A 20046-nucleotide genomic window follows, 5' to 3' on the forward strand; every position below is an offset into this window, starting at 1 on the left:
AGTTTGAAAGGAAGGAATAGCACCCGATCCTAAACTTGTTGAGAAAATTTAAAATACAAAACTACCATCAAATATGAAGTGGTTAGAGTCTTTTGTCGGCCTAGCGAATTTTTAAAGACAAGTGATACCAGATTTTGCTACAAAATTTTTACCTTCAAAAAAAATTCGAAAAAAAACAACTTCAGATAGGAGAAAAAAGAACAGAACGATTTCGAAAAGAAAAAAGAAAGGTTATGTGCTAACCCGCCTGTTCAGCCTTACAGCGTGATGATATAAGCAACCGTGAGAATAGACGCCTCAGAGAAAGCAATAGGAGAATTCCCTCACAGGACAGATATCCCGTGACTTATGTTTCAAGAAAGTTGCCACAAGCCAAAAAAAAGTTATTCCGGTATCTGGTCAGAAGATTGTAACAATTCCAGCTCAAAACGAGGATCACTCCTTAAACTGACCACAAAACTCTCAAATATCTTTTTGCACCAGACGAGGAAATTCCTAAAACAGCGTCGGCAGGATTCACGAGATGGGCTCTAGTGCTGATGCAATTCGACCTCGAGTTGAAATATACACCCGGAGTGCAGCACCCAAGACTGACTACACTGATCAGCAATCTACTGACACACAGTCTGAGAGCAGTAGGGACAAAATAGACGTGGCATCACCCAACTCCATTGAAGAAACTTCAGTAAATGATGGAAAACAACCTTCAGGGGCCGCGAAAACTTTAAGCAGAAATAAAAACAACCAGAAAGAATTGGCTAACCTATCCATACAAACTTCCTCAAAAAAGGAGGTAGGATGTGATATAACGAAAAGTTCAGCATCTAGAGTTTAAGGTAAACAAAACTTCGATATAGACAAAACTTCCTTACCTGGTTTTGGCCCAGTAAATTTATTGAATAATGGCTATTAAATTGAACCGAATCTTTTCCTTAAACTTGTTCATACCACAAGTTTATCAGTGAACATAAATCATAAATTTTAGTGATTAACTCGAACTTCCCACCATCAGTGATGACCATGAACCAACTTGCTGATCCTCCCTGTAGATACCGATGACACGTTCTCAGGATAGAAGAACAATGGGTTCAGAGCAAAAAAACTGCACTAATACTTGCAGTTTTAGTACGGCAATGGGCAAAATTTGTTCATACTTAAGGTGTAAATTAACAGATTTGCTGTTTACTTATTCAGATATAGATGTCAGTTATTTGCAGACGACCAGAGACAAATTTTCTCCTTGCCTTTTGATCTTTTTTGAGCTCAGAAAAACAGCAATGACAATACTACATAACATCACTAGCACTATATCTAGTTATATCTCAGTCCAAAATTTTTGAAGCAAACTGATATAAACAAAACTTCCTTACCTGGTTTTGGCCCAGAAAATTTATTGAATAATGGCTACTAAATTGAACCGAAACTTTTCCTTAAACTTGTTCATACCACAAGTTTATCAGTGAACATAAATCAGAAATTTGAGCGATTAACTCGAACTTCCCACCATCAGCGATGACCATGAACCACCTCGCTGATCTTCCCTGTAGATACCGATGACACGTTCTCAGGATAGAAGAACAATGGGTTCAGAGCAAAAAAACTGCACTAATACTTGCAGTTTTAGTACGGCAATGGGCAAAATTTGTTCATACTTAAGGTGTAAATTAACAGATTTGCTGTTTACTTATTCAGATATAGATGTCAGTTATTTGCAGACAACCAGAGACAAATTTTCTCCTTGCCTTTTGATCTTTTTTGAGCTCAGAAAAACAGCAATGACAATACTACATAACATCACTAGCACTATATCTAGTTATATCTTAGTCCAAAATTTTTGAAGCAAACTGATATAAACAAAACTTCCTTACCTGGTTTTGGCCCAGTAAATTTATTGAATAATGGCTATTAAATTGAACCGAATCTTTTCCTTAAACTTGTTCATACCACAAGTTTATCAGTGAACATAAATCATAAATTTTAGTGATTAACTCGAACTTCCCACCATCAGTGATGACCATGAACCAACTTGCTGATCCTCCCTGTAGATACAAATGACACGTTCTAAGGTTCAGAGAACAATCTTTTTAGTACAAAACTGCACTAACACTCGCCATAAACGGCAAAGGGAAAAACTTTTTCATACTTAAGATGTAAATCAATCAATATCACTTTTTCTATATCTGGACGGTTCTGTAAATTTTCATACTCAATAGAAATTATCAATACCTGTGAAATTTTGCACTTTTAGGTCATATTGAGTTCTAGTGTTAAAATAAAAAAAAACTTTTTACTCGTGCTGGAGTCCACGACTATCTCTGCGCAAATTTTTTGAAGAAAAGTTGTGATGAAAATTCTGATGAAAGTATTTGCGTTATCTATCCCATGGGATTTGTAAAATTAAAATCTAGGTTGTACTACAGATCATTAAAAATTCACATCAGAAATTTCTCACTCTAAATCTAAAAAACAGAGTAAGGTTATTTCTGGGATTAAGTAGTTGCTAAGTAATTCACGCAAAAAACCTACCATGGATTCAAATCTTTCTGATTGGGGTTGGAATACTCTTTGTTAAATATACCCAATTTTTTCTCTTACAATTTTCTCCCGAAGGCAGTCCCAAAGTACTAAAGTCCAAGTATGGGCTAAACGGAAGACGGACGTTACAAACGTATAATTTTGCATACATAAGACTAATTTTTTAGAAGTATTTTCACGTCAAAAAATTGAAGCTATAATCAGTAACATCTAGAAATGAACAATCACAGAGACAAAAAATAAAATTAAATTGAGGACGACTGTTGTTCTCTCCTCGAGATACAGAGCTAAGAAAATGCAATTCATTTTTTTAAATAAAACGAAGTATTATCTTAACGTTAATTACCTAAACAGATCAGTTGTTTACAGGAATGAACGAAAAATTGAGAATATATCTTTAAAAATTTTGAATTAGCAATGAATAATCGCAACTTATGAAATTTGAAATGTTACACCTTTATTCGAACTGAATAGCTTGTGACGACTGCAGTTTCTCGACACTTTTACTTTGCTCTTCACCGGCCCTGGCTGACTGCACTGAATTGAAGAAAAAGTACTCCATCTGGACCGTGAAGACTGTAAGCTGGTCGTACTCCGTTTGGCGGTAGTTTTTTTTGTAAAAATTAAAACAGATTGATAACGCAAAAATAAGCATTTGAAGTCGCAAATGAATTCACCTTTAGGCAATAAGAACATTACCAATTTGCAATTTTTTAAAAATTCTAATCACTATCTATTGTTCTGTTTTTGAATTGATCATTAGATTAAATGGGCTCCTAAAATCCTGAAAACCAAGCTCCTCCCGAAAACTGTCAGACTATATGAGCTGTTTGGGCTTACAAAGTCTCATCGTTAAAGAGTGCCCCTTTCTTCAGGAATGTTTGTAGAGACAATGACGTCACAGATCGTGTGGAAGCTGCACTCGAAGAGGCAACTGTAAGATGACCGAAGCAGCCATATGATGCATTAACTTCCGGAGCTGATTTATGAAGTTTTGATTGCCTTTCCTAATCTAAGCCCTATTTTGCAATCCAACCGAGTCAAATGTTGGTTTTAGAACAGTCGTTTTACGCTTTTGTTCGTTTCTCAAATTTTTGTTTACAATTTAACCTTTACAATCAAATAACACCAACAATCAAATGTTTCACCATGGTACGTGATTTTTTAATGAGCATAAAAGCGGTGAGTGAATAAAGCAATTAATGAAGAAAATTTGGATAAATACTTTGTTTGTTTTAGTAGCCTCAAATTTGCTCTGAGCTTGTCCAAATCACGAATATGAAATGAGTTGTAAGCAAATCGCGTCTTTTGACATTTATCTAACAAGACTACGGCCGCATGTTTAGTTTGTTGACGGTTGCTTAGCAACAGCATGAATATCTGAACTGGAACCAACATATCCAAAATGACTTTCTTTAGCTTTTTCTAAAGAGTGGAAGCGAAATTCACAATGGAGCACTTTGTTTCGAAACAAAACATTTTGATTGGATCAACGTTTTTTCAATTCTCTACAACTTTAGTTCCCTGAAACTAAGTTGGCCGTATTTGTGATTTTTTTTTAAAGAATTGGCCAACTAAAAATTTTTGATTGTCAGACTTTTTAGAATATCTGACGTATATCATTTCATTCTTTCCATGGCTTAAATTTCTTCCTATGAAATCGTCATGTTGTGCCACAAAAAACTGGGCGCTATCAACATACCCTAAGAAAAGATTTTATCTATGACATAACAAATTCCGGGAATTCAGTTTGACAAATTTTCACGCAGAAATTAAATTCATAACCAAACATTACGCTGAATGTAAACTTGATCCGAAATTTTGCTCAAAAAATTGTTGATAATGGAAAGTGAGGGGTCAAAGCCCTACGACTTAGACATTGTTATCAGTCCTTTGAAACTCTCTCCAAGCCTTCCCAAAGTCGTGCAAGTGTTCAAATTTTTTAAACCAGATTTTGGCAACAAATTACAAGTCTTGGAAGTGATTGCGTGTGTTTTCGAACTTAGTTTAGATTCTAGTAATTTTTCTGCTAATTTCGAAATTCAATTCAATTTTTTTTATTCAGTAGAAGAACCTTTTTTGTATTCCTGTTTTTCTCTCTTTCGATGTTCTTCCGACGGGTGAAAGGGCTCAACGCCAGGTGTGGGCCTAGACGAAAGTTTTGTTCAATTTTTTTTGCAAAGCACTTGAAATGAAATTCAATCAACTGTGATAAAAATTTAATCAATAATTTAACGATAGTCTTTTTGTTTTAACGTTTTAAGAAAAAAAATTTCCGAATTGTTTGAAGCAATTTTTGGATAAATATTTGTAAATTTGATACTTTTTCATTTCTTTTCTTTTCTTCACAAAAAATGGCACCAAATGTTCTCCCTTTGGCCACTTTGTTAAATATTACAGGTAAATAAGACATAAAAAGTACTGACAGAAGTTTTTTTCAGACGAGGGCTTTTTTCACGCCCGGCCCCATGAAAGTGTTCTGAAACATCTCGTGGCCTTTCGCTATTTTAAATCGGTAATTATCAAAAATACATCACGTTAATTACATATATTAGAGTTGTTGATTACCGAAATACCTATTTCTCTAAAAACATGAATTTATTTAAACAGACATAGCAAGGAGAGTTTTTGCCTCATTTTTGATTTTTGTGGTCATAAATTGATTTGAAATAAATTTTGACTCCGTTCATTTTAAATTTCTTTTGGATTTTTTTTCATCTCAATTACAGACAAGTCTGGTTTCCTTTAGAAATTTAGATAGGATTGAAGAGAGGTCCCGATTGTTCTAACTCAAATTTTAATTAGAACAATTCTAATTCAATTAAATATTTGAATTGTAATTGCTTTTTCTTTTAAAATGTTTGCTTTTTTTATGATAATTACACACCAGAGTGCATATCAATGGAAGCTCAATTACTGGCATATATATATATATATATATATATATGTATATATATATATATATATATATATATATATATATATATATATATAAATATAGGTAAATGAAGGCCAAGGAACATACAAAGTAATTTCAACGAAATGCCCTTGGTTTTCTGGCTTCAACACTGAGTTTGAGTGAAATTAATAATTATGTTTTGAGTTCAGTCTCTATTTGTTTCTTTTTAAAGTTTTTGACATATTCTCAGCAACGACTTGTCCAATTTTTTTCCTTGGCAGTAACAAGTTAATCTGTTTTTTTTCAGTTGAAGTTTTACGTTTGATATGTTTGTTTGCAAAAAGTTGATAGTTGTTGTTATGTTTCAATTTAATCTCATTTCTTTCACCTTGTATTGTAGTCTCAGCAGAAGGAGATTGCTTCCTCCTTCAAATGAAATAAAATAGAATCTTGTTTGCCGTTCGATCTTTTTAATGATTGAAATTTAGCTCTGATATTATATCTTTGTTTTATGTCTTTGTTTTTTTAAACTTTTTCCGTTTTTCAAATTTTCGTCGTTTTTTGCTGTCTTGTCCACTTGGTACATTAATGACAACTGGCATATAATTTTAAGTGTTTCGAAAGAAAACACATTTGATTTTGTTTAATGTTCTTAGTGAATAGATTATGAATTTATGGCTTAGACACGATTTTTTCACAAATTTTAATTGAGTTTCGAGAGGGACATGTCTCAATTTCTTTTGACTGGTCTCAATGGATTCCTATGGAGCTATAAATACAGCCATTTATTGATTTCAGTTTATAGCTAATAGATTTAATGACTTTGAAATTAATTGATTTCCAGAAAATAGACGTACTTTTTTGTATTTTCTGGTGTTAAAACTCAATAAAGTTCCCAATCTTGTCTGTTGAAAAGCAAGTTAATTTTTTTTTCAGTTTTTATTGGATGCTAGTTTGGTTTGTTATTATGTTTTTTTAAGAATAGAGCCAAATTGAGTTTACGTCGTAATCGATACCTGTTGCTTTCATTTGATATTCTTGTTTGTCTTATCTCGTAGCCTCTTTAATGGCGGGCATCATCGGAATTATAATGAGGCATTATATATTTTATTTAGTTGTTTGAGTTTAAAGCAATTTTTTAATTGGACACACCAGTGATTTTCAAGCAATATAAGAAACTATGTGAAAAAATTATGTGCAAACGCAAGTTACTGAGCCTCCTTGTTTTTAATTTCAACTTGTTTCGATTTGATTGGTTCGTTATTCACTTACACTTGGTTCGCTGACTAACACCATGGCATTCAAAAACTAAAAAGTTATTTTCTCAGAAAAGCTACTTTATCAGCCTATAAACTATCCCATTAGTTCTAAATCCCTGAATGCTGAATAACAATTTATCAACTAAAAACCAGAAAATGAACGCCGATTTGGTCTCATGGGACAGAAAAGTACTAGACATCGACAAAAACGTTCAGTTGACATATAAGATATATAAATGCAGAACAGTGTTTATATCTCACAGTATTCACAGAAATATAGCATTTAGAATAATTTTCTTCTTGTTTTGCATTTTTTAAAAATGAAAAATAAGCCAACTTAATTCAGACAATCAAAATTTGGAGAAATATTGTTGATTTCCCATTTTTCTCTTCTTTCAATTTTCTCCTAACGGCCGGCCGCTCGGACCAAGAGTCGGCCATGGGCCAGAAGCAAGACCCTGCCAAAACTTTGCCCAAATTGTGAGCTCGGTTCGCACCGGACCGCATCGTGCGCGACTCAAGTCCGGCTGATTCATGTCTGTTCTGTGGAGCTAAACCTGGAAAAGTAAATCGTAAATGTTCAATTTATACGACAAAATTCTAAGTTGGAATTACTATTTTTTACACCTCTGTTTAAAGCTTGAGCTCAAACACCAAGTCTAAAAATCTTGTTAAACATCATTACTTATTCAAATACTACGTACAGCATTTTTAATTCAATTTTCCCCTTCCATTTTAAGAATTAATTTGAAGAAACTCAGAATTTATAAATTTGGCTGTCTTTCAAATTTGAACGACGGTTCCGTGGAGTAATTGTGCAGTAACCACTGTGTAATTGACTTTAATTGGGACTGAAAAATACCACATTTTCTTTATCCTTGACTGTGCATCCATTTATGACGTGAACAAATATCAGACAGCAATTTTACCTTTTCAAGAAGGTATTGGGAATATTTTGCATTGATTGCGCGCCTCTCTTTTTCTTTTATTCAGCTTTCAAAAAAGGGGGATTAAATTATTCCACACGTGAGTTGCAAACATGCATTTATGATACCATAAAACGTCTGTTGTTACAAATTTTACAACTTCAGTTCTGTCCACAAACAGTTCACATTAAATTCGGAGCATTGCTTGATCTGAACAAAAAGGTATAAAGGTCAGTCCAACTTTTTACTCATTCAGGAAGCGCTTTTATTTGTCTCTCCCCTTGGGGAACAGTTGTTTATCGTTATTTTATTTGTTTGTCCTATAAAACTAATGGATGTTACTGAATGGAATCTTTTTTGTCACCTCTGATCAAAGCATATCAGACCACAGTTAATTTTATTGAGGTTTTTAGCATTGCCGTGTCTCAAAACAAGGATACTTTTGGACTTTTTATTTTTCTGTCAATTTTTATTTCTTTAACTCAAGTGAAGTTTAAGTTCATTCGAAGTTCATTTGAAGTTCATTTGAAGTCTTCATTTGAAGTTGAAGACCATCCAATACTTAATTTACTCAAGCAGTTGAAAACATAGCTCGATAAGTCTAGAACGGGTCGCTTTAGGGTTTATCTGCTGTAAAGTGTAATCTAGTTCTAAATATTTCAGTCTTGAGACCGAACCTCAAAAAATGATAAACGCCAAACCTCTTTGATACCACTAAATTGAATAAGGATTTTCAACAAAAGTTTCAAAAGCAAAAGTATCAACGAAAATTTTAGAGATTTTCAACAAAAATCTTTTGCATTTTTGCCTCAGAAGCCAGTGAAAAGCATTTTGAGGTATAGTTGGATGGATAGGCAGGATAAGAAAATTGTTGATTTGGTTTAAAAAACGAATGAGAAAGTCCTATCTTTTGTGTTTTTCTTACCTATCAAAGTGTAATTAGGAGGAATTTGTGAAGGTTGCTTGCATCAAATCACACAGATAAGCCACAACACATACAAAGATTGTTGATTGTGAGAGCAAATCATAATTTATTAAATAGTTTTTGAAGAAACAATTTGCAGAAAATGACAAATTAAAAGTATTTTTTTAGTATTAAAGTGCTTTTGCAATAGACACGAGCAAAGATTTTACTTAACATTTATCACCAATATCAACAACGCGGGATCGTTCTTCACAAATTTTCAAAAATTGACGGGATGACGGGTTGACCAAAAAAAATTTATCGTTATGGACTTAGAAAGGTTGTTTTCTAGTTGATTTTTTTAATTAAAGAAAATATGAATATTTTAGGGAACTCATTTATCCGAATTAGCTGCTGTTTTTGGTCAGATGGATAACTCTTCCAAAGGCCTTTTTGATTTTCACAAAGGTTAAATCATTTTCGCTTATCGCATAGATTTTATTTGATATCAATGATAAATGTTCCTACGTAATTTTAAAAGCTTTTGCACATGTTCTCAAATTTTAGGTATTATGAGCGTTTGAATAACCTGAAAAACAACGACAGGAGATCCAATATAGACTTTCCATTATTGATTTGATTATGTTAAATATCGGTGCTTTTGCGATCCGTCCTAGATTCATATAGCTCAGTTTTAATACCTTGCGTAGTTTGTTCAAGTAAGCACAGCTAATCAGCAATACTTTCAATTTAGCTGAAAATAATTGTTTTTCTGGTAGAACAATCATAACTTTGGTTTATCTATTATGGTTTTCTAATAGATAAACCGTAACCTTGAATGTAGTTTATCTATAAGAAAAAAAATTATTTTCAGCCAAATTGTAAGTATTGCTGATTAACTTTGATTTGTTGAAAAACTACACAAGGTATTAAAAATGCTGTATGGATCTAGAACGGGTCGCAAAGGCAGTTCATTGAAGCAGAAAGTTTGAACCTTTTGAACAAAAAATTGAAGGATCTACAAATAAAATTTATAACTGCCAAGTTAACAGCAAATTTGATACCACCAAAATGATAACATATATGATAATTATAATAGATGATAATATAATATATAAAATACTAGATATATAATGAAGATAATAAGTATAATGATTATAAAGACTGTAAAATTTCTCTCAAACTTTATACACATATATATATATATATATATATATATATATATATATATGTATTTATACAATTCAAAAAACATTTTCAACGGAATTTTCAAAGGCAATTTTATAAAACATTTAGCCTCTGGAAATGCAAAACCTGTTTTTAAACACTATCGGTTTTGACGTGATTGTCATAATTACAAGGAAAGGACGAACAATGCTGCCTATTTGGCTTGTACAACTAACTATTAAATTTTTAAAATGGATTTATGTAAACTTTTCAAATTGTAAAATAAAATACAAGTGAACAATTATTTTCGTTTGTCGGATAGACTTGTTATGCAATCAAAGAGCAATAATTCGAGGTATAATCAACTTTTTAGCGCTAGTACATTTTTTAAATTGGATGCTGCGTGATGCACTTAAAATGTGAGTGAGTTTATGCTAACTATATAACTTTCATTTATTGTTACAACATTTTTTCAAAACGAGAGAATGTGTATGCAAGGCCGGTTTTTATCGTTTAGTCAAATTATGATTTTTTGGCACAAATCGTAGGAAAAAATAGAAACATGAGTTTGTAGTTCTCAGAGGCTTTTTTTATTTTTGTAAAAGGTCTGCAAAATTTTTTGCAAGCAGAGAAAAGTGAGCTATTTTAAAAAAATTGGAAAGAAAACATGAAAAAAAGGAAAAATTAGGGGCGAGGACATTAAAATGTTATTAATTTTTTTGTGATGAATTGCTAATGCATTATCTTAATGGATAGTCCGTAAAACAGTTTTGTGTTGAGATAGCGTTTTTGAAATTTTTGACTTTTTCAGGTTTCAAAGCTATCCGATTTCTTAAACTTTTTTAGCATTTTTTTTACCATTTCGTTGTCTTATTCAATTTAATGTGAATTAAAACGAAGCCTTTTGTCCAAAATATTTTTTTGTTAACAAGGAATAGCAGTTTGAATAGCAGTGTGGCATAAGAAAGTAGTTCAGTTGAGAAAAATGACGCCAAAGTGATAAACTTTTTTAAACTAATTTTTTTTGCCTATTTACTATCCTGTTATTCAATATTTCCTCAAAATTGGAAAAATTTTTTGAGCCTGGAATGGCCTTTCTGTTGCTGTGTGAGCAAATTGGCAGGTTCAATTGCATAGGAAAAAGTTTTTGTTGTTATGTGAACCTGTATTTTAAAGAAATTATTTGATTTTTCTATTTTTTTAAGTTCAGTCGGTTTTTAAAGGATATTTTTCCTTTTATTTACTCATTTTTGAAAAGTTTTCTTATTAAATTTAGAAAGTACCCAGTTCGTTGAAAAACTACTTTTGTTGAAAGAGAGGACTCCTCAAGTCTTTTCCCCTCATTGATCAGTGTTTTCCTGTAATTATATTTACCTTTCGAGAACGTTTATCGGTTTAAATAAACTTTTGCTTGCATGTTCGATTTCTGGCTAACTTAACTCACTGTTTCCAGCAAATAAATAATAGAATCACTCAATGAATTACGCAATATTGGAAATACGGAAATGCTCTAAGGAGAAAAATTAAAACAATTGTGAAAAACTGATAAAACCTAGGTGATTAAATTTCATTTCAGCAATTGCTAGCTGCCATTATCTGTAATCTAAAAAACGTTTAGTTTACAACTGTTTTTTAATTCTTTTTTAATTGATATTTTTAGAATCTATTTGAATTTGCGTACCCAATAAGAATTCTTTTTGGCCGTCGAAAAAAAAGCTTCTGAGAAATAAACAGACTAAGCAAAACTGAAAACCTTCGCTCCTCTTTGTGTTTACTTCGCTCACTTCCAAAACGGGCTATTTTGCATGCAAATTAAATCTGATAGGCTTGTCCTCGATGCTATTTTGGTAGGCTGGTCGAATCCGCGGAGGCCGTATTTGAAAGTTGCTAACGCATTTTCGATTAAAGAGAAAATTTACTAACTTAAGATCTCAAGTGGTTTACAGTTGACTAATCAATTCATTTTATTCAAAATGAAGCTGTAACGTCTAAATTTTGCTTTCATTAAAAAAGAATAGCTCAAATCAAGAAATTTTCGTGAAATTAAAAGAAAATCTTAGGGTTCATGTAATGATCTATAAAATCAGGTAATATTTTGTAACTCTGCGTCATAATTTTTATGGTGTTTATTTTGACATTGAAATATATAACCTGGTTCCTTAAGTGTCATTCAAAACCATAACACAAGCAAGATAACTACTTAGAGAAAAATGAGTAGGAAATATTTTCTTTTTCAATTTTTATGGTTTTAAATTCTTAAATTCTGTCTGACGGTTGTGATGACCTATTGAACCCTTAATAATTCCCCATTCAATTATTTTTATACCCAAATAAACGGAATATCAATAGGAATCTATTCAATGTTATTCATTTAATTAATAAAGCAGTAAGTTTCTGTTAGTGAAATAGAAGTAGTTTCTTCTTTATTGCTGCAAAATACTTCTCAGAACCATGTACTACAGGTAAGTTCTATTTGACGGAGCAGTGGTGGTTCTATGCCACTGATAACATATCAAAACCTTGAAAGCAGATCAGAAAAAATAAGTTGTGAATAAACGAAGAAAATTTATGTTTTTCAACACTGCTCCGTTCTTCTCATCTCATGATTGGTTGAATTCTGAACATATTACCAGTTGATCCAAAATTCATTGAAACTTAAAACTAGCATAGAAGGGAATCCATTAGATTGAGTTAATTTATGTACAAAATTTCGTGCTTTCTACTAAACAAAAAACGAAAAAAGACTAGTTTTACGATTTGGAACGTAAATTTTGACATGAAAACTTTTTTGGTTCGCTTTAAAAGGTAAAGTTCATTTGTTTGCGATTATAAGATACATAATTTAAAAACTTAAATTTAACTTCTTTCCAAAAAAGGAATTTGACATAATATTCTATTTCAATTTTTGATTTCTTTTCGATATTTACGATATTTATAAATTTTCAATAGGTGTTCTTTTTAAACGGTAAGACTCTGTCGAAACCAGTTATTCATTGGCGTGTGAGTCACATATCTTGTCTCTCGGCGTGTTTAAAGTTGTCGACATACGTCTCGAAATCGGAAAAAATTTCAAAAAGCTCTCAATTTTTAAATCGAGCATATCTGATTATTTTCTAATGACCTTTCAAGATAAAATGTATCAATGAGTCATTACATTCTAATGTTAGTTAATAAATCCTCATGTAAAGTGCAATTGATTATGACAAATAACTCATGATAGTTAATTATGCGTAATCGATTTGCAGCAGCGACAACGGCTCTATCTGGCTGCGCGATCCCTTTGAAGTGCTTTTTTATTTAAAATTTCACTGCTAAATCGGCCTGAATTTTTCTATCATGATTTTATACCAATATCATCGTGGTCAAAGTGTGAACTGAAAAATCAAAGTAGGTTACCTGCTTCTAAACATTATTTGCCCTGCTCGCGGACAGACTTGTTTGTTTTCCATCAGATCAGAGGAAAAATCAGTTGACATGAATTGGACTTGATATACCTACGAGACAAACCAACAGACAAAGAATAAGCAAAATAAACAAACAATCACAAATAATCTCACGTCTTTTTGTTTATCAACCAGCTTTGTCCTCTGGGAATTTGGAAAGGGGGATCGGGGGTAAAAAAACAATCAATAATGCACCAAGTAAGGCCGTTGCTTTTGCTTTTCTCCCCTTTTTGAGGCCTTAAAAACGTGATCAATTCAAAATTGGGGGTAGATTTCCAAAATGGGAAAGGGAGGGATTTATGAGGACAATTTGAATTGACACAAACAAAAGAGTATAGACCGCAATAGACAATTCAGTGTTGGTTTGTTTGTTGTTTGTTTGTTTGTACTCTGGCATCGTTGTTTATATCTCATGTTCCATACCTAAATGCTCTGCTGAGATACGCAAAAACGGACGAGATTGATTCACTGTTAAGGTGAGTTGAATTCGAGAAACGTTTGTTTCAATAATAAGCCGTCGCTATTTTGAGGACACAAAAAATAGAAAGGCATTAGACAATCTAATTCTTTAGAAGCTCCGATACAGTGAATAGAATATTTAGCGGTAAAAACCCGTTTCAGATGAAACACGTCTCAATGGGAAAACATAGGTCGACCATTGTCGAGCTATCAACTGCTAGAAATGATTTAAGTGTTACGCCAAACGGTAAGTTTTTGGATGACTTAAGCAGTTTTTAGCAGTGAACGCAGTGAAAAAAAATCTCACTACTACTTACTACAGCAATTCTTACAAAAAACATACCCGTCCAGTTTTTACCGAAATGGATATAAAAAAACTCGCTGAATTGCCATGACTGCAATGAACAAAAATTTTCACCTTATTCAGAGCAATTCACCGCATTACTTGCAAAGCTTGAGTTCTTTTTTTCACCACAAGAACTCTTTACAAAAATCCATTGCTTCCTTTTTGCCGTAATTTTATTTAAGAAATGCGACCAATGCAATGAAAATTATTTCCCACTACTCTCGCCACAGATGATCATATAGAAACAGAATATAGTTATGAAGTTCCTTCTATCCTTTCTGTTATTGCTACCTCTGTTGGTTATTCTGCTGCAGTCACAAAATATGTGTCATTAAATAGCGAACATTAAATTGCTAATATAGCTGATGCAGTATGGGTTGCAAATATTTAAACAAATTGCTGCATTAGACCATTACTAACACCTAGAATTTCAAACAGCAAACTTTTAGTTTTGTCATTTTTTAAAATCCTTTGTAAAGTAAGCAATATTTTATATTGATAAGGAAAACATCTATCCAAAGTTTTTTAGCTTCTCAAGATTATATAACCAAAAAAACTTTCTATGCTGCCGATTCATAATCTTTTAGAGTTGACAGGGAAAAGCTGGTCTGCAAAATTTTTTTCTTAGATTTATTAAACAGGCAAATTGTTGATTCTCACTGCAAGCCGACAATCTGAACGAATTACCGACGCTGAATAAGTTAACTTTTTGATACAAGTCAGAGTTTGATGAATAATTATATCAATCATTATTTTTAAAGAGCTCTTTTTGAAAATTCGATTTCAATTAGAGGACTAAAATTTGCTATGAATATCCCAAAATGAAAAAATTGGCAGGATACAATAATTGAAAACATTCGGCTGTCCAAGCAGAAAAACGGAGGTATTGTAATCAAACTAATATATGCAAATTGGAATAAAAATCCATATTAAACCTGTTTTAGAACCTGTTGTGCTCCATTATGACATTAATTGGTCTACATACTTTTTATATTATAATTCGTTCTCGCCGAGGTTTTCTCGCCGTTCGTTTTTTGCTCGCCGAGGTTTTTTTCTATTGTTTACCTTAATCTCAACAAATAATGATGCTTCTGCGATGAACTTTTTGAAGAATGCTTGATTTATTAAAAGGTACCGGGTATATTGTCAATTGGTCTACTGAATATGTTATCGCATTTCAAAGATTTTTCTCTAGAGAGGAAATTGTTTTTCCATTAAATGAATAAAACATGATATCGTTGGTCTAAATAATTAAACTATTGTAAGTTTTTTTTGTACAATTTCGGAAGTTACCATTTTGTTATGGACTCTTGAATCTCATTTTTAATGATTTCTTCTGCTTCCGTGACCAACAACCATTATCGAAAAAAAGAAAAGCTTGTGACGCTTTTATTTATAACGATTATGTTGGTAGTCAAATCAGTTTATACCAAAAATTGATCTTGCTGCACTTAATTTCAATTATATTTTTGGCCTTCATTTTCTTGTTCTTCTGTTGACACATACAATAAATGTCGGAAGAGATTTTAATTTAATAGCACAATTTTGACAAAGGAGACTGATCTTCCAGAGAATGAAAAACCATTTTGATTTAAAACAAGTTTTCAGGTCCTTGTTTCCGAATATTTTTTTCCGAAGAGTAAACACATCTGTTTTTGGTTGCGTCATTGATTGAAAAACAAATGCTAACAGACTTTTTGCGTTGCTGAAGCCGACTTTATCGAAATAGTCTTTTGAAATTATTTGCTGATAAACGGTAAATTCGGATAACACATACTAATAGATCGTCTTATCTTTCAATTTGGTGTTTGATTGAAAAACAGGATTGGTATTTTTTTTTGTTTTTTTTCCCTCATTTCACTCTTGAATAGATCATTTGTTGTAACTACACAACCTGAATAAAAATATACACTTTACAACTTTTTGTAGTTTTGATTTTCACAGGATAGCAAGTTTGATTTGAAAATTTGTACTGGAGATATTTACGTTAAGAAAATGATTGTTGGGGTTTCGGTCTGACAATAACCCTATATATTTTTTCTAATATTCCTTGTCGTTTACTACATTTTTTTTTAAAAAAGATAATTAATTATAACAACAGGTTGTTTTCCAGGGGCTGAAGCTCGCTTTTAAGTTTACCGCTTCTTAGATTTATGTTTTTTTGCTTTGAAAACATGGACAAATTCTTTTTTTGCAAACTTGAGCGTTCAGAAAAATTGTAGCATATATAATTTTCAGGCAACCAACCCTTCTGCGCAATAAATAGAGTGGAGTTATGTGAAATATGAAAGAAAAAAATAATAGACAATTTCTGTGCAAACATCTTTGCATTATTTGAACTATTTTAAGCGTCCTTTTTTTAAGTATCGGAATTTTTCCATGTGGTAGATATGTTTGTTTAAATTTATCAAAGTTCATTGGACACTAAGAGTTGCGCAGGAGATTAGCTCTCGACAAAGCTTAGGCATATAGGCGCGTCCCGGTCCCATGAGTCAACGGGAGAAAACGTAAAATTACGTAAGCTTGGCGGTATATGACTTCAGTTCATGCAAAATCTACGCCTAAAGCGTTGAAAGAAACTATTGCAGTTTTTAAGCGCAAATTATACATAATTTTGCGTTTATAGGCGCAGATCTTGCTTAATTTCGCCTTTCTAAGCATAGATCTTGCCAAGTTTTCCCTGTTCAAGCAAAAATTTCAAATATTTTTGCGTTTCTAAGCTGAGGTCTTTCATAAGTTGGCGTAGCTCTTACTCAATTTTGTTGTTATAATGGTAGATCTTACATCAATTTAGCAATTCCATGATTAGATTTCATATAATTTTGCGTTACTAATCATAGACCTTACTTAATTTTATGTTTCTAAGCGTACATTTTACATATTTTTTTTTCTGAGCGTTTAACTAACCAAGTTTTGTGTTTCTAAGCGTCGATGTTACGTAATTTAGTGCTTTTAAGTGTATATCTTACCAAATTTTGGGTTTCTTAGCATAGTTTTTACATGACTTTGTGTTTCTAAGCTTAGATCTTACAAAAATTTCCATTTCTAAGCATAGATTGTACATTTTTTGCTTCTTAGCGTAGATCGTACATGAATTTGTGTTTATGCACGTCGATCTTACACAATTTTGCTATTTTAATTGTTGATATTACCTGAAAGTAGCATTTCTAAGCATAGAATTTACATAAATGTGTGAACTTGCGTTTAGAAGCGTAGATCTTGCACAAGTTTTTTGTTCAAATCGTAAATCTTAGATTTTATATAATTTTGTGTTTCGAAGGATAGATCTTTCATATTTATAAGTTTTTAAGCGCAGATCTTTCACTAATTGCTTTTCGAAGCTAAGATCTTACATAATAATGCTATTTTTTGTTTCTAAGCGTAGATCGTACAATTTTTTGACTTTCCAAGCGCAGATCTTATATAAATATGGCGTTTCTATGCGTACATCTTATATAATTTTGCGTTTCTAAGCAGAAACATTGCATAACTTCACCTTTCTAAGCGTAGACCTTACATAGTTTTGGCGTCTATAAGCATAGATCGTATATAATTATTAATTCCTATTTATAAAGAATGCGGTTCCCATGAAGACCGTTATCCTGTGGCACATTGGTGGTAGAGGCAACAATGTGGGAGGTCAAAGGTGCAGGTGTCACAGTCAGAGGTCTAAGCATTGAAGCAATGCGGGAGCAATTCGTACAAACGCTTGAACTATGTTAGAAACGCCAAAATTTTGTAAGAACTGCTCTTAGAAACGGGATGCCGAGTCCCATTTATGAGGAAGGCAGTTCTCCACAAACCTGAGGTACTATAGTAAAGTGGTAGAAGAGAGAATAGTGTTCCCGGAGGGCAGTGATTCTCACAAACGGCAGAGTTTGATAAGCTCTACGCTTAGAAACGCAAAATTTTGTAAGATAAGCGATGACTGGTTAGAAGCTTCACTGCAACCCAGGTTGAGGTGCCATCCGGAAGTGACCTCTGATCATCCGATGTCCAACTCACACGGTGTGTTCCCAGACCATAATTACAGGGTCTGTGTTTTGGTTCCAGATGGGAATGGTCTGATCATAGGTCACTTGCGGATGGGAATGATCTGATCAGAGGTCACTTCCGGATGGGAATGGTCTGATCAGAGGCCGCTTCCGGATGGGAATGGTCTGATCAGGGGTCACTTTCGGTCTGGGAATAATATGATCAGAGGTCACTTCCGGATGGGGATAGTATGATCAGAGGTCGCTTCCGGATGGGGATAGTATGATCAGAGGTCATCTGAAGCGCACAATCGTCTGGGCCGTGGTCGCACAATCGTCTGGACGATGGTCTGGAGGTGGTCGAAAGATGTTCAGAAGATGGTGTGATCAGTGGCATTTGGGTCTGGGGATAGTCTGATCTGAGGTCATCTGACGCGCACAATCGTCTGGACAATGGTCGGGGTTTCGTCTGGGCCATGGTTGCACAATCGTCTGGCGAAATGGTCTGATTTGGGTCTGATCAGAGGTCACTTCCGGATGGGAATGGTATGATCAAAGACAGTTTTGAGCGCACATTTAGCGCACACGGTGTTTTGAGCGCACATTAGTCTGATCAGAGGTTTTTTCGTCTAGGATGGTCTGATCAGAGGTTACTTTCGTCTGGCACGGTCTGATCAGAGGTCACTTCCGGATGGCACCTCAACCTGGAAATTTTTGTGAGAAAATAGCGGTGAAATTTCTAACTTGCCAACGCTAGATATCATTTCTTGTACCTAATTTTGCTAAATTTCCTCGGCCCACGGTGCTCTTCAATCAACGAGAGAACTGAAAACAAATTGAGACAACTTGATGTATCATCGTTAGAGCAAACTGAGCTTGCAATTTATCAGATAAATCGTCTGCATACAGTGCCGATCTCTTTTGCAGTAGTTTCCCTTGTTTATACCTCAAAGTTTTTGTTTTTCACATACTGGTAAATTTTATTCTACTAATTTAAAATTGTTTAAGTTCAACAGTGATTTCATAGAAGAGAGTAAAGAACTTTGCTTGATAAATCACTTTTCACCAACGGCTGAATGATATGAAATAAGCACTTCTTTTCACCACCAACGATGCGTTAATCCTTAAACCCCTAAGTCATTTATGGCAATTTTTTTACCCTTAAACTTTTTCCCCAAATCCATGAAAATTGTTTCTTCAATCCTTACGTATTTTGGATGAAAACTATCCTGAATATATATTAAGAAAATATATCGGAGTGAAGCGGTCGAGGGGTCAAATATAGGGGTTAAATGGAGGAGGGTGAAATTACCAGGCGTCAAAACCCGGGTCAATGTTTTTTGGGTGAATTGTGAATTTCTGTATGAAATGCGGTGAATGCGGTAAATTTTTGAAAGAAATGCGTTGAATTTGGTAAAAAATATGTCAACGCATTTCTTCCAAGATTCACAGAGAAATTCGCCGTATTTCTTACAAAAATTCACCGCATCGACATTTATGGCAAATTAATGTAAAAAATGCGGTTAATGTGGTGAATGCGGTGAATAAAAATAATTCTCTGCAAAACTAACCGCATTTTTTACAAAAATTCGCCGCATTTGCTTTCTAACGTTTACTGAATCTGATTTAAATTCACAAGAAATGCACAGTTTTTGACAGTTGGTGGGGTGGAATAAGAAGTTGAAGGCATGCAGGAGGTAAGAGGTTCAAACCCGTGTTAGGAAGTTTTTTTGTAAGAATACTGAGAAAGCGGTGAAAATAAATAACTCGCCGCAAATCACAACAAAAAGATGTAAGAAATACGCGGGAAAATTTTTTTCACCGCATTTCTTACGAAAATTCACCGCCAAACATTGACCCGGGAAAGCAGGACACCGTAAAATAGTCCGCATTTGCATCCGTAATTCATTAATATGACCCGTCGAAAGTTCAATTGAAAAACTTGTCTATTTTACAGACTTCAAAGGCAAATTTCTCTTCAAAGGGAATTAACAAATTAAAACCGTTGCTTACTTCCTTTGATCATTTTAAAACATGTCGGAAAACAAAACATTTAGCAAAATTTGTTTTGAGAGTGGTTATAAAAGGTGTTGATTGTTTTGTTTATCAAACACATTAACATCCGTAGGAAGTT

General features: G+C 33.3%; 2 protein-coding genes across 2 annotated transcripts in view; both read left to right on the forward strand.

Moving 5' to 3' along the window:
* The window catches only part of LOC142346252 (1-phosphatidylinositol 4,5-bisphosphate phosphodiesterase gamma-1-like), a 74676-nt gene that overhangs the window by 4288 nt on the left and 50342 nt on the right, over positions 1-20046 (forward strand). The gene's annotated exons all lie outside the window — the stretch shown is intronic.
* LOC142345824 (2-oxoglutarate and iron-dependent oxygenase domain-containing protein 2-like) overlaps positions 10953-20046 on the forward strand; it is a 421406-nt gene continuing 412312 nt past the window's right edge. Inside the window, exon 1 of the mRNA XM_075398225.1 lies at positions 10953-10962. The gene's annotated coding sequence lies outside the window, so the exon portion shown is untranslated. The remainder of the gene's footprint in view (positions 10963-20046) is intronic.

The sequence above is a fragment of the Convolutriloba macropyga genome, chromosome 9, assembly GCF_964194025.1.
Source record: "Convolutriloba macropyga chromosome 9, txConMacr16.3, whole genome shotgun sequence".
Classification (NCBI taxonomy): domain Eukaryota; kingdom Metazoa; phylum Xenacoelomorpha; order Acoela; family Convolutidae; genus Convolutriloba; species Convolutriloba macropyga.